We start from the raw sequence: 14,618 nt of genomic DNA on the forward strand, positions 1-14,618 counted from the left end.
ACTGTACGATTGTATACCAAAGTAGATGTCTTGTCGCGCTTCGGACTTCTAATCAAAGTTTGTGCATATGCTGTGTCTTAACTCTGTTTAGTGTTTTGGAATCACTTTAATCTGTTTTAATAACAAAAAAATACACCTTGTATCCAACTATATGTGCGAAAAGAAACAAAGCAACCCATACGCACTCACCTAAATAAATACGAAGTGTAATTAAAGAAGTAATAAAAACACACCAACAGGTTTATCTACGCTCCATATTCATATACAATAAAAACTCACCGCAAACTTATCTTAAATACTTTCCTTCTGTACAAACATATTAGAGAACCACCTTTGCATACCATAATGCTCTTTATAAAGTTTCCGTCGCCCCCGTGGCGGGATGGTTGGCACGTCGTACTACGACGCCAGGTGTCCCGGGTTCGAAACCCTGCATGGGCACGGATGTTTGTGAGTGTCCATTCATCAATTTCATTATATCATCACATCTTTTTCTCATTTTCTCAACGAATCGTTTAAAACAAAGATTGGTTCTCAGTTTTCAAAATGAACTAATGTTTCAAATACCAAAAAAAAAAACTTTTCCAATTCCATTATAAGAGCTTCTAATTCGTGTTTGTGAATACACAATATGATTCTTCTCGTTTTCTATCACACAACGAAAAGCAAAGACAAAGGGGCCATGCTGTTTTCAACATCCGGTTGGATGAAATTACCAGCGCAAGCTACTATCTAATTCCAAATAAAACCTTTTGGAAAAATCTGGTAGGGCAATTACAGAATTAGAGATTAAACTCAGCTTATTTCATTGAAACTTACTTCTCACTTTATATTCCATTATCATTAACATTAAGACTTTCATTACCGTGTTTAGTTCATTTAGAGGATTTGCACTTTCAGCATAGTTGGGGAAAATACTTGAAAACCCCAAACCTTATCCGAGACCTCTGAATGTTTTAAGTCTTGCCAAACTTTCGATTGTCTGAATACATTTGGGTCAATTGTCAAATACTATATCTTCACATAGAAACCAAGGAATGTTCAACATGAACATGCTTCTACATTTTCAAACGCAGACAACATATTTACGGTGCCTCATAAAACCCTTTTTCAAATCTTTCCCGACCAACTGTTGGGCCAGTAATCAACACGTAAATCACGGGACATATGATCTAATCATACGTGCCACATCATTCGGCTCCACATGAATTCCAAATGGAACCCGATTGTAGCAGTACTGCTTTCGATTAGTAACGAGAAACTTTCTTACATTGATATGATATTTAAAACCATTAAAGGTTTCAATCTTAACAGACAAACATCGTCAAATTCAGATAAAAACATACCTAGTTGTTTCAGGTAATCCAGTCCTTCCGAGATTGTTGGTGCGTTGAAACTACTTGGCCTTGCTCAACATGCACACAGGCAGCCACAGAATGAACCAACTCTGCCGTCGTCCACCGTGCTTTGGAAAATTCAGTCCAGATAGCGGAAAAACTTGTTCCTCGACCTTGGCCAACTATCTGCTTCGGAAACCTCTTCGATGATTGAGAGGACGTTGTGTTTTGTTGAAATATTGAACTGGCATTAGCAACGTACCAATTGAGAAACACCATAAAACAACTGTCCAAGTAAATTTGTTATCATTCATAAATTTAAGTCAGAGAAGGAAATCTTCGCCTCAAATGTCGAGATGAGGACAAATTTGACGTGGGGATCTGACCCCTGTGTCCCCCTCTAATTTCCATGAAATTTGGCACATGTATAGAGGGGCCCTATGCCCCTGTTTCTTCCCATGCAATATTTACGTGGTTTCGGGATCAGATTCCGACTTCAATTTCTCCTCATCTTGACATTTGAGGGTGGGGTGGTTGCCCCCTAATACAGTTTTTTAGCTACACCACAAAAACACGTTCTTTTTCATATAATCCTCTCTATACACCTGCCAAGTTTCATGGAAATCAGAGAGGGATTTTGTCGTCTAACGAACTCATATTTTCAAATTGATATACAGAATTGTTTTTTTTAGAAATCAGCACTGCTCTGGAGGGAACCCCCCGCCCCACACACACACACACATAGCACGCCCATGACTGCAGTCACATTCTTGTCACTGTTAAAGCAGACGTTCATAATCATACGTATTTTTCGAACATGAACTCCCTTTGTATAGTGGTGGTAAACAGTGTGCCATCACAACGATCAGACTTGAATTTGATAGTGCCTTTTTCCTTGCCAGCCCGAGAAAAAATCACCCGTCCCTTGTGAGGCTCGAACCCACGACCTTCGGATTAGAAGTCCAACGCGCTTTCCACTGCGCCAAAGGGACAGTCGTACGACATGTAGTAAAGAGCGGAAGTTATGCAAGCAAGAAAGGATTTGCCTGCCGCATCCGAGAAAATTTGAGTTGTTTCAGCGGCCTTCCCCCGGGCAGAGCGTGCGTACCTAGACACTCTCTAATTTGGTACACCAATTCGATAAGGGGCCCAACATATTGAAAACAATAACCATTTTTTTCTTCTCCACATAAATTGACCCACGGAGAAGCTACTACTCGTATTACTGATTTCCATGGGGAAATAATGCTCCATAAGGAATAGAACTGTACATTCACGGACATACTGACTTTCAATTAATTCATTACAAGGCAGAGAAATATCCGTGACTATACGATTGTATACCAAAGGTAGATGTGTCGCGCTATGGACTTCTAATCAAAGTTTGTGCATATGCTGTGTATTCATTCTGTTTAGTGTTTTGGAATCAATTTAATCTGTTTTAATAACAAAAAAAATTACACGTTGTATTCAACTACAGAGCATTCACTGACATTCGCTACGACTCTCTGCGGCAAGCGGCCGGCGTCAGCGCTTGTCTTTCCCGGTGAACGGATCCGCGACAGTCGCTTATATTAAACCTCGTAAAAAGTTTCGAGTAACAGGGTCAGTTCTGAATAAAAATGGAATGAAAAATGGGGAGATAAAGTATACAAAGACAATCCGCACACCATCCATGAGTTAAAAGAGAGTATTGTACGAAAAATCGGGAGAATTACAGTAGACGAATTTGCACCTGTAAATGTAAATTTCCTTCGGAGATGCCAGGAAGGTGTTGCAGCAGAGGGACATCATTTTCAACACCTTTTGTAGTCAAGGAGCCAACTCTAGCGACTGTCTCTGACCCGTTCACCGGGAAAGACAAGGGCTGATGCCCAGCAGCTTGCCGCCGAGTCTCATAGCGAATGTCAGGGAATGCTCTGTATATGTGTGAAAAGAAACAAAGCAAAACATTCACACTCACGTAGATGAATACGAAGTGTAATTAAAGAATTAATAAAAACACACCAACAGGTTTTTCTACGCTCCATATTCATATACAATAAAAACTCACCGCAAACGTATCTTAACTTTCCTTCTGTACAAAAATATTAGAGAATCACCTTTGCATACCTTAATGCTCTTTATAAATCTTTCCGTCGCGGAATGGTTAGCACGTCGCACTTCGACGCCGGTGTCTCGGGTTCGAATCCCTGCATGGGCATGGATGTTTGTGAGTGTCCATTCATCTATTTCATCATATCATCGCATATGCTCATCTTCGCAAAAGTGGCACAAAGAGAAATAAAATAAAGCAAATCAATTTATAAATGTTTCCGCTAAATTGTCTCTCGGGTTGTATAGTGTAATGGTGATTTGCCTTGCCCCAATGCCGTGAATGAATTCATAAAATTCTTCAGACGTAAAGCAACCTGCTGATTCACAAGTTTCAAAAGTAACCAAATTGCAAATAAAATATACAGGATGGACCAAAAGTCAAGTTACATAGGTAAAATGTAGTCCTTTCTCTTTTTTTGCAGGTTTCTGACATGTTAACGAAACTTGAAACTTCAAAACCACCAAACCTTATCTGAGACCTCTGAATGTTTTACGTCTTGCCAAAGTTTGGATTGTGTGAATAAAATTTCGGTAAATTGTCAAGCACTATATCTACAGATATTTAAAACCATTAAAGGTTCCAAACAGACAAATTTCGTCAAATTCAGATAAAAACATACCTAGTTGTTTCAGATAATCCAGTCCTTCAGAGATTGTTGGTGCGTCGGAACTACTTGGCTTTGCTCAACATGCACACAACATGAACCAACTTGCCGTCGTCCACCGTGCTTTGGAGATTTCAGTCCAGATAGCGGAAAAACTTGATCCTCGACCTTGGCCATCTATCTGATTCAGATACTTCTTCGATGATTGAAGGGTTCTTGTGTTTTCTTGAAATATTGAACTGGCATTAGCAACATACCAATTGAGAAACACCATAAAACAAGTATCCAAGTAAATTTGTTATCATTCATATATTTAAGTCAGAGAAGGAAATCTTCGCCTCAAATGTCGATATGAGGACAAATTTGACGTGGTGATCTGACCCCTGGGTCCCCCTCTGATTTCCATGACATTTGGCACGTGTATAGAGGGGCCCAATGCCCTGTTTCTTCCCATGCCATATTTACGTGGTTTCGGGGTCAGATCCCGACTTCAATTTCTCCTCATCTTGACATTTGAGGGTGGGGGGTTGCCCCCTAATACCGTTTTTTTTAGCTATAACACAAAACTCGTTCTTTTTCCTTTAGGCCCCTCTATACACCTGCCAAGTTTCATGGAAATCGGAGGGGGATTTTGTCGTCTTACCAACTCGATATTATGAAATTGATATACAGAATATTTTTTTAGAAAGCAGCACTGCTCTGGAGGGAAACCCCCACATATAGCACGCCCATGACTGCAGTCACATTCTTGTCACTGTTAAAGCATACATTCATAGTAATACGTATTTTTTGAACATGAACTTCCTTCGTCTAGTAGTGGTAAACAGTGTGCCATCACAACGATCAGACTTGAATTTGATAGTGCCTTTTTCCTTGCCAGCCCGAGAAAAAGTCACTAGTCCCTTGTGGGGCTCGAACCCACGACCTTCGGATTATAAGTCCAACGCGCTTTCCACTGCGTCAAAGGTACACTCGTACGACATGTAGTAAACAGCGAAAGATATGCAAGTAAGAAAACATTTGCCTGCCGCATGCGAGAAATTTTGAGTTGTTTCAGCGGCCTTCCCCGGGCAGAGCGTGCGTACCTAGACACTCCTTAACTTGGTCGCACAAATTCGACAAGGGGCCAAACATATTGAAAACAATAACCATTTTTTTTCTTCTCCACATAAATTGACCCACGCAAAAGCTACTATTACTGCTTTCCATGGAAAAGTCGTATCATATAATGCTCCATAAGGAAAAGAACTGTACATTCACGGACATACTGACTTTCAATTAATTCATTACAAGGCAGAGAAATATCCGTGACTATACGATTGTATACCAAAGATAGATGTCGTGTCGCGCTTTGGACTTCTAATCAAAGTTTGTACATATGCTGTGTCTTAATTCTGTTTAGTGTTTTGGAATCAATTTAATCTCTTTTAATAACAAAAAAAATTACACGTTGTATTCAACTACAGAGCATTCACTGACATTCGCTACGAGACTCTGCGGCAAGCGGCCGGCATCAGCGCTTGTCTTTCCCGGTGAACGGATCCGCGACAGTCGCTTATATTAAACCTCGTAAAAAGTTTCGAGTAACAGGGTCAGTTCTGAATAAAAATGGAATGAAAAATGGGGAGATAAAGTATACAAAGACAATCCGCACACCATCCATGAGTTAAAAGAGAGTATTGTACGAAAAATCGGGAGAATTACAGTAGACGAATTTGCACCTGTAAATGTAAATTTCCTTCGGAGATGCCAGGAAGGTGTTGCAGCAGAGGGACATCATTTTCAACACCTTTTGTAGTCAAGGAGCCAACTCTAGCGACTGTCTCTGACCCGTTCACCGGGAAAGACAAGGGCTGATGCCCAGCAGCTTGCCGCCGAGTCTCATAGCGAATGTCAGGGAATGCTCTGTATATGTGTGAAAAGAAACAAAGCAAAACATTCGCACTCACGTAGATGAATACGAAGTGTAATTAAAGAATTAATAAAAACACACCAACAGGTTTTTCTACGCTCCATATTCATATACAATAAAAACTCACCGCAAACGTATCTTAACTTTCCTTCTGTACAAAAATATTAGAGAATCACCTTTGCATACCTTAATGCTCTTTATAAATCTTTCCGTCGCGGAATGGTTAGCACGTCGCACTTCGACGCCGGTGTCTCGGGTTCGAATCCCTGCATGGGCATGGATGTTTGTGAGTGTCCATTCATCTATTTCATCATATCATCGCATATGCTCATCTTCGCAAAAGTGGCACAAAGAGAAATAAAATAAAGCAAATCAATTTATAAATGTTTCCGCTAAATTGTCTCTCGGGTTGTATAGTGTAATGGTGATTTGCCTTGCCCCAATACCGTGAATGAATTCATAAAATTCTTCAGACGTAAAACAACCTGCTGATTCACAAGTTTCAAAAGTAACCAAATTGCAAATAAAATATACAGGATGGACCAAAAGTCAGGTTACATAGGTAAAATGTAGTCCTTTCTCCTTTTTTGCAGGTTTCTGACATGTTAACGAAACTCGAAACTTGAAAACCACCAAACCTTATCTGAGACCTCTGAATGTTTTAAGTCTTGCCAAATTTTGGATTGTGTGAATAAATTTGGGTAAATTGTCAAGCACTATATCTCCACATAGAAACCAAGGAATGTTCAACACGTACACGCTTCTACATTTTCAAACACAGACTCCATATTTACGGTGTCTCATAAAGCCTTTTTCCAAATCCGACTGTTGGGCCAGTAATCAACACGTAAATCACGGGACATATGATCTAAACATACGTGCCACATCATTCGGCTCCACATGAATTCCAAATGGAACCCGATTGTAGCAGTACTGCTTTCGATTAGTAACGAGAAGCTTTATTACATTGATATGATATTTAAAACCATTAAAGGTTCCAATCTTAACAGACAAACATCGTCAAATTCAGATAAAAACATACCTAGTTGTTTCAGGTAATCCAGTCCTTCCGAGATTGTTGGTGCGTTGGAACTACTTGGCCTTGCTCAACATGCACACAGGCAGCCACAAAATGAACCAACTTGCCGTCGTCCACCGTGCTTTGGAGATTTCAGTCCAGATAGCGGAAAAACTTGTTCCTCGACCTTGGTCAACTATCTGCTTCGGAAACCTCTTCGATGATTGAAAAGACGTTGTGTTTTCTTGAGATATTGAACTGGCATTAGCAACATACTAATTGAGAAACACCATAAAACAACTGTCCAAGTTAATTTGTTATCATTCATAAATTTAAGTCCGAGAAGGAAATCTTCTGGTAGTTCTGAAGTGACGAATGTTTCTATTTTGCACTGCAATTTTCCAACGTAAGATTAATTTCTTTCCCTGCATTTACTATGCAAGTGCAAGGAATTTCAGTTAGATTTAGCCATTTCCTTTTACCAGTGGTGAATTCAGGGGGGTGACCCACGAGAAAACTCCCCTCCGGAAAATAGAAAGTCTACCCCCGAAATTTCAGTAACCTGTAAGAGCTTTCGGACAATAGGTAAGATTCACACTTGTGTCTGAGGACTAAAGTCTCCATAAACAGATTAAAAGTAGTGTTGGACGTCCAGGCGATATCAACTAGACGATATATTGTCACGATATTTTGGCGATATATATGGTGTTAGATATAAATCGACACGATATTTTAGCGATATATATCGTGTCAGCGATATCGTCACGTTACTTGGCGATGTATATCGTGGAGACGATATATCGGTGATATCATGATACGGAAAAATATCGTATCGTATCGTCTGTGACGATATTTTCTTGACAATATATCGCGATGTCAAATTACAGATATCGTGTATCCCTAGTTAAAAGCAAAAGCTGTAAAGGGATTCTCAGCACACATTAGGACAAAAACACAGTGCAACACCTACAGGGGATTATACTGGTAGTAGGTCCACACGCCAGAGACTCATTGGCCTGCAGAAATTCCAAGGTTTACTAAGTGGAAGTGAGGTTGACATTTGAGGGACTCTAGAGGCCACCCCTTACACACGCACGCATTTAACTACGCGTGTAGACGAGCCTCGCTGGTCTGCAAAATTCAGTCCAGGGTGTACTACGTGGAAGGAAGGTTGACATTTGGATGTCTTGGCAAAGGGTCCCCCCCTTATGCCCCGTAAGTATCAGAAGAAGGCAAAAGAGGATTAAATTTTGCCGTTGGTTTTAACTCCAGCATCTTGAATTTACAACAAACGCTCGCACATGACCAGCATAATCCATCCCTAAAGACGAGAAAATCCTCTGCGGTGCCTCGACAACTTCTTTCTATTGAAGGCTTTCCTGCGCATCTCTTGCATTGCTCCATATTCATATACAATAAAAACTCATCGTAAACGTATCTTAACTTTCCTTCTGTACAAAAATATTAGAGAATCACCTTTGCATACCTTAATGCTCTTTATAAATGTTTCCGTCGCCCCCATGGTGGAATGGTTAGCACGTCGCACTTCGAGGCCGGTGTCTCGGGTTCGAATCCCTGCATGGGCATGGATGTTTGTGAGTGTCCATCCATCAATTTCATCATATCATCGCACATGCTCATCTACGCAAAAGTGGCACAAAGCGAAGTAAAATGAAGCAAATCAATTTATAAATGTTTCCGCTAAATTGTCTCTCGGGTTGTATAGTGTACAGTCCGGCCAAGGATGACGAAACTACCTGGAAAGGACGATTCCAAACGCGAGAGGGGAAGCAGGGAGAAGCACTCGCCAAACTACTCTGTGGTATTTCGCTTGCGTGGGTTCGCTTGTTGTGTTTATTACCGCTTTCTGTGTTGTGTTTGTGATTTGTGATGGCTCTTACAATTGGCAACAAACCGTTTCGAAGTGGAATGAGAAAATTTGGGACGGTTTGGCCCCTGTTGTATATTCTACAAAACACCCTCGTTATGCTAGAAAATGTCACAAGCCATTCAGTTACTACATTTATATTTATAATACTATATACAACAATATTATTATTATTGAATACTATCCTGATTAATGTTGTGTACATTTATGCTAATTATAATATTTACTAAGAAGATCAATTTAATTGAATGATCTAAAATAAAGCTAGTGATTTACAAACAAGTTTATGTACTAATGTGACGATATGAATACTTTCCTGATATGTTCTGTTTGCTAATATAGTATATGACTGGCTTACATAACCCTTACATAATTCGTAAACATCTCTGTATGTATTTTGGCGCCGATGTTACTACGTTGAAACTTCATTGCTGTTTCTACAGCAGACGATTTTCAAGGAACCCGCTTCCGTCACCACTATTTAGCCACTGAACGCGTCCGGTTGGCGCATGCGCACTTCCGTCCATGGTCTCGGCTAAGGCAGCCAGACAGTAACGGTAATTTGACTTGCCCCAATGCCGTGAATGAATTCATAAAATTCTTCAGACGTAAAGCAACCTTTTGATTCAAAAGTTTCAAAAGTAACAAAATTGCAAATAAAATATGCAGGATGGACTAAGAGTCAGGTTACATAGGTAAAATGTAGTCCTTTGTCTCTTTTGCAGGTTTCTGATATGTTAACGAAACTTGAAACTTGAAAACCACCAAACCTTATCTGAGACCTCTGTATGTTTTACGTCTAGCCAAAGTTTGGATTGTCTGAATAAAATTTGGGTAAATTGTCAAGCACTATATCTCCACATAGAAACCAAGGAATGTTCAACACGAACACGCTTCTACATTTTCAAACACAGACTCCATATTTACGGTGTCTCATAAAGCCCTCTTCCAAATCTTTCCCGACCAACTGTTGGGCCAGTAATCAACACGTAAATCACGGGACATATGATCTAATCATACGTGCACATCATTCGGCTCCACATGAATTCCAAATGGAACCCGATTGTAGCAGTACTGCTTTCGATTAGTAACGAGAAACTTTCTTACATTGATATGATATTTAAAACCATTAAAGGTTTCAATCTTAACAGACAAACATCGTCAAATTCAGATAAAAACATACCTAGTTGTTTCAGGTAATCCAGTCCTTCCGAGATGGTTGGTGCGTTGAAACTACTTGGCCTTGCTCAACATGCACACAGGCAGCCACAGAATTAACCAACTTGCCGTCGTCCACCGTACTTTGGAGATTTCAGTCCAGATAGCGGAAAAACTTGTTCCTCGACCATGGCGAACTATCTGATTCGGATACTTCTTCGATGATTGAAAGGTTGTTGTGTTTTCTTGAAATATAGGACTGGCATTAGGAACAAACCAATTGAGAAACACCATAAAACAACTGTCCAAGTAAATTTGTTATCATTCATAAATTTAAGTCAGAGAAGGAAATCTTCGCCTCAAATGTCGAGATGAGGACAAAATTGACGTGGGGATCTGACCCCTGTGTCCCCCTCTGATTTCCATGACATTTGGCACGTGTATGGAGGGGCGCCCTATGCCCCTGTTTCTTCCAATGCCATATTTACGTGGTTTCGGGGTCAGATCCCGACTTCAATTTCTCATCATCTTGACATTGAGGAGGGGGTTGCTCCTTAATACCGTTTTTTAGCTATAACACAAAAACACGTTCTTTTTCCTTTAGACGCCTCTATACACGTGCCATGTACATGGAGATCGGAGGGGGATTTTATCGTCTTACGAACTCGATATTTTCAAATTGATATACAGAATTTCTTTCTAGAAACTGCCCTGGAGGGAGACACCCACACACAGCACGCCCATGACTGCAGTCACATTATTGTCACTGTTAAAGCATACATTCATAGTAATACGTATTTTTCGAACATGAACTTCCTTTGTATAGTGGTGGTAAACAGTGTGCCATCGCAACGATCAGAGTTGAATTTGATAGTGCCTTTTTCCTTGCCAGCCCGAGAAAAAGTCACCAGTCCCTTGTGGGGCTCGAACCCACGACCTTTGGATTAGAAGTCCAACGCGCTTTCCACTGCGCCAAAGGGACACTCGTACCACGTGTAGTAAAGAGCGGAAGTTATGCAAGTAAGAAAAGATTTGCCTGCCCCTCGCGAGAAATTTTGAGTTGTTTCAGCGGTCTTCCCCCTCCTTAATTTGGTCGCACCAATTCGACAAGGGGCCAAACATATTGAAAACAATAACCATTTTTCTCTTCTCCACATAAATTGACCCACGGAGAAGCTACTATTACTGATTTCCATGGGGAAGTCGTTTCATATAATGCTCCATAAGGAATAGAACTGTACATTCACGGACATACTGACTTTCATTTAATTCATTACAAGGCAGAGAAATATCCGTGACTATACGATTGTATACCAAAGATAGATGTCGTGTCGCGCTTTGGACTTCTAATCAAAGTTTGTGCATATGCTGTGTATTCATTCTGTTTAGTCTTTTGGGATCAATTAAATCTGTTTTAATAACAAAAAAAATACACGTTGTATTCAACTACAGAGCATTCCCAGACATTCGCTACGAGACTCTACGGCAAGCGGCCGGCATCAGCGCTTGTCTATCCCGGTGAACGGATCCGCGAGAGTAGCTTATATTAAACCTCGTAAAAAGTTTAAAGTTACAAGGAAGTTCTGAATAAAAATGGAAAGAAAAATGGGGAAATAAAGTATACAAAGACAATCCGCACACCATGAGTCCGTGAGTTAAAAGAGAGTATTGTAAGAAAAATCGGGAGAATTACAGTAGACGAATTTGCACCTGTAAATGTCAATTTCCTTCGGAGATGCCAGGAAGGTGTTGCAGCAGAGGGACATCATTTTCAACACCTTCTGTAGTCAAGGAGCCAACTCTAGCGACTGTCTCTGACCCGTTCACCGGGAAAGACAAGGGCTGATGCCCGGCAGCTTGCCGCCGAGTCTCGTAGCGAATGTCAGGGAATGCTCTGTATATGTGTGAAAAGAAACAAAGCAAAACATTCGCACTCACGTAGATGAATACGAAGTGTAATTAAAGAATTAATAAAAACACACCAACAGGTTTTTCTACGATCCATATTAATATACAATAAAAACTCACCGCAAACGTATCTTAACTTTCCTTCTGTACAAAAATATTAGAGAATCACCTTTGCATACCTTAATGCTCTTTATAAATGTTTCCGTCGCCCCCGTGGTGGAATGGTTAGCACGTCGCACTTCGACGCCGGTGTCCCGGGTTCGAATTCCTGCGTGGGCGTGGATGATGTCCATTCATCAATTTCATCATATCATCGCACATGCTCATCTTCCCAAAAGTGGCACAAAGGGAAGTAAAATAAAGCAAATCAATTTATAAATGTTTCCGCTAAATTGTCTCTCGGGTTGTATATTGTAATGGTAATTTGCCTTGCCCCAATGCCGTGAATGAATTCATAAAATTCTTCAGACGTAAAGCAACCTGCTGATTCACAAGTTTCAAAAGTAACCAAATTGCAAATAAAATATACAGGATGGACCAAAAGTCAGGTTACATAGGTAAAATGTAGTCCTTTCTCTTGTTTTGCAGGTTTCTGACATGTTAACGAAACTTGAAACTTGAAAACCACCAAACCTTATCTGAGACCTCTGAATGTTATACGTCTTGCCAAATTTTGGATTGTCTGAATAAAATTTGGGTTAATTGTCAAGCACTATATCTTCACATAGAAACCAAGGAATTTCAACATGAACACGCTTCTACATTTAAAAACACAGACTCCATATTTACAGTGACTCATAAAACCCTTTTCCAAATCTTTCCAGTAATCAACACGTAAATCACGGGACATATGATCTAATCATACGTGCCACATCATTCGGCTCCACATAAATTCCAAATGGAACCCGATTGTAGCAGTACTGCTTTCGATTAGTAACGAGAAGCTTTATTACATTGATATGATATTTAGAACCATTAAAGGTTCCAATCTTAACAGACAAACATCGTCAAATTCAGATAAAAACATACCTAGTTGTTTCAGGTAATCCAGTCCTTCCGAGATTGTTGGTGCGTTGGAACTACTTGGCCTTGCTCAACATGCACACAGGCAGCCACAGAATGAACCAACTCTGCCGTCGTCCACCGTGCTTTGGAGATTTCAGTCCAGATAGCGGAAAAACTTGTTCCTCGACCTTGGCCAACTATCTGCTTCGGAAACCTCTTCGATGATTGAAAAGACGTTGTGTTTTCTTGAGATATTGAACTGGCATTAGCAACGTACCAATTGAGAAACACCATAAAACAACTGTCCAAGTTAATTTGTTATCATTCATAAATTTAAGTCCGAGTAGGAAATCTTCTTATAGTTCTTAAATGACGAATGTTTCTATTATGCACTGCAATTTTCCAACGTAAGTTTCCCTTGCATTTACTATGCAAGTGCAAGGAATTTCAGTTAGACTTAGCCACTTCCTTTACCAGTGAATTCAAGGGGGTGACCCACGAGAAAAAATACCCTTCGGAAAATAGAAAGTCTACCCCCGAAATTTCAGTAATCTGTAAGAGCTTTCGGACAATAGGTAAGATTCACACTTGTGTCTGAGGACTAAAGTCTCCATAAACAGATTAAAAGTAGTGTTGGACGTCCAGGCGATATCAACTAGACGATATATTGTCACGATATTTTGGCGATATATATCGTGTTAGATATAAATCGACACGATATTTTAGCGATATATATCGTGTCAGGGATATCGTCACGTTACTTGGCGATGTATATCGTTGAGTCGATATATCGGTGATATCATGATACGGAAAAAATATCGTATCGTATCGTGTGTGACGATATTTTCTTGACAATATATCGCGATGTCAAATTACCGATATCGTGTATCCCATAGTTAAAAGCAAAGTCTGTAATGGGACAAACAGTACATATTAGGACAAAAACACAGTGCAACACCTACAGAGGATCATACTGGCCGTAGGTCCAGACACCAGAGACTCATTGGCCTGCAGAAATTCCAGGGTTTACTAAGTGGAAGTGAGGTTGACATTTCGGGGACTCTGGAGGCCATCCGTTACACACGCACGCATTTAACTACGCGTGTGTGTATATCCAAGACGGTATTTTCAGTTTTATTTAGTTTACATAAACAGAAACAATTGCACAGTGACGGATAGGTCAGCATAACACACCACGATGTGAGAAATCCCAGTTTCGAATTCGGGTTAGACATTAATTCATCTCTATCGTCGCGATTGATCCAAGAGGTAGAAAAGCGAGAAACAATTGCACAGATTAGAAAACAATTTTCGTGAGAAAAATGCAAGCTTAAAACTAACTAACTCTCTAGCTTTCTAAACCCGAAGATTCATGGCTGCAGCAACACAGGCCTTCCATCTGTCCCTATCTTGAGCAAGATGTATATACTCTTTTCCATCCCTACCGATTTCTTTTAAATCTATCTCAACGTTGTCCCTCCATCTTCGTCTTGGCCTTCCTACAGGTTTCTTACCATCAGGTTTCCCAACAAGAACCCTGTAAACTCCTCTTCCATTCGTGCCACATGGCCTGCCCACCTAAGTCTTCTTGATTTAATTATTCTAATAATATCTGGACATGAATACAAATTATGTAGTTCTAAATTATGTAATCTTCTCCACTCATCTGTCTCCTCATCCCTTTTAGGTC

At 40.2% G+C, this 14,618-nt stretch overlaps 3 non-coding genes across 3 annotated transcripts; all 3 read right to left on the minus strand.

Annotated features, from left to right (window-relative positions):
- Positions 1-2,256: 2,256 nt before the first annotated feature.
- TRNAR-UCU (transfer RNA arginine (anticodon UCU)) lies at positions 2,257-2,329 on the minus strand. Its single transcript has one exon. It is a non-coding gene; the product is annotated as a tRNA-Arg (tRNA).
- A 2,607-nt stretch (positions 2,330-4,936) lies between these two features.
- Positions 4,937-5,009, minus strand: TRNAI-UAU (transfer RNA isoleucine (anticodon UAU)). The gene has a single exon. It is a non-coding gene; the product is annotated as a tRNA-Ile (tRNA).
- Positions 5,010-10,924: 5,915 nt separating this feature from the next.
- On the minus strand, positions 10,925-10,997 carry TRNAR-UCU (transfer RNA arginine (anticodon UCU)). The gene has a single exon. It is a non-coding gene; the product is annotated as a tRNA-Arg (tRNA).
- Between the last annotated feature and the right edge of the window lie 3,621 nt (positions 10,998-14,618).

This window comes from Lepisma saccharinum, chromosome 27 (genome assembly GCF_977018435.1).
Source record: "Lepisma saccharinum chromosome 27, izLepSacc3.1, whole genome shotgun sequence".
Taxonomy (NCBI): Eukaryota; Metazoa; Arthropoda; class Insecta; order Zygentoma; family Lepismatidae; genus Lepisma; species Lepisma saccharinum.